General features: G+C 38.1%; 1 protein-coding gene across 3 annotated transcripts in view; it reads right to left on the reverse strand.

Moving 5' to 3' along the window:
• The window catches only part of LOC119593947 (solute carrier family 35 member E2A-like), a 16,188-nt gene that overhangs the window by 7,272 nt on the left and 7,385 nt on the right, over window positions 1-1,531 (reverse strand). The gene's annotated exons all lie outside the window — the stretch shown is intronic.

The following is a 1,531-nucleotide window of genomic DNA, read 5'->3' on the forward strand; positions in this document are numbered from 1 at the left end:
TAATCATACTATAAAAGATCAGTCTGACTCTTTTCATTGAAACATAACATCTATTAATCATTTGTAAAAATATACATTTTCAATTCACATCTGGGAAGTGAATTTTATGACTGAATCCCTAGCACCATAAAGGAAAGAAAGAAAGTCAGAAAAGAATACTGACAAATCAATTACTCAAGGAACATACCTATTCATTATGTATAAAGTGTTTCTAAGTATATAAAGTATATATATATTATACTTTTCATATGTTGTTTTCATATAACTTTTTAAAAATTACTGATATACATACAGACACCTTTTGCTTTTATCTTGTGCTGCAGTCACTAATTTCCTCTATTGATGGGATCCTCCATTTCCCAATTGAGTGAGCTGTGGTAGTCATACCATTCATGGTCTCCTGTAAGCGCACATGCATACTGTGTGTACCACTCCTAACTGTGCAGTTCTTCCTATGAGGAACACTTCTCTTTAGGTCCTGTGTAGCCAAATCTTTAGGCGTTCTGTCCTCTGCTCTCAGAGTTTTAGGGCACTCATTTTCCTCTTGTTGATGAGCATATTTCATATCTCTGATACTCCTAGGCATATTCTATGGTCCCCTATGTTCCCATTATGCCTCATTTGTTTCCTTCCAGCTTCTTTGTATTTTATTTTAGAAAGATCATATGGATATATTTTGATTGAATGTTTGCACAGTTGCTGAGTTGCACCATTTCCTGTCCATCATTTTCTGGAAGTCAACCATATCACTAACTACCAGTTGGTAGTGCTTAGTGGTTATGCTGGTTCTACCTCATGAAAGTACTGTCTAGGAGAATTCAATCCAGGTCCTCTCGAACAATGTGGTGACTGTGCTACATCACAAGCAAGGGTCCTCATAGTTGGTTATGCTTCTATGTGGATCCAAGTGAATCTCCTGGATAACACTGAGTAACAATATGTAGATGCTGGTCTCACACCCTGTGAGACACAAGAGCCATTAACTGGAGCTTTTTGATGAAGCCCTTTCCTATTACCTTTCCTGTGGGAGTCTCATGCATTATCCTCCATCAGAGACATTCATGCCCTCTGGTTCATTTTTTTCTATCCATGCTCCCTTACCCTGCTCTCACTCACAGTAGTTACTATGTAACTACTGCCAAAACCATCCATTTCCTCTTTGGTGTATCAATTGATGCAAGACAGCTTAGTTTACTTCTGGGGTCTTTAATTCACTGCCACCCTCCAGACCTGTAGCATCTATGCTCTTCTTCATTTGTAGCCACAGTAATGAGAAAAGACAATTTTTTAATCATGTGAGAAGTCCTCCCTCTGCTTACCATGATTACTCTGAAATACTTTCACATTCATATGATCCCAGATGGATCCAGGAGGGTGACCAGTGGATGTCTTGCAGTTTTTGTGCTATCTTGTATAACCTTTTCAAGTCATAGCCTGCATTACTTTGATAAAATACCCATGCGTAATGGGTGTTTGTGGGAGCATGTTTATCAGTTGCCTTTACACGACAAATAATAACATGAAATTAAAC

This window comes from Penaeus monodon, chromosome 33 (genome assembly GCF_015228065.2).
Source record: "Penaeus monodon isolate SGIC_2016 chromosome 33, NSTDA_Pmon_1, whole genome shotgun sequence".
Classification (NCBI taxonomy): Eukaryota; Metazoa; Arthropoda; class Malacostraca; order Decapoda; family Penaeidae; genus Penaeus; species Penaeus monodon.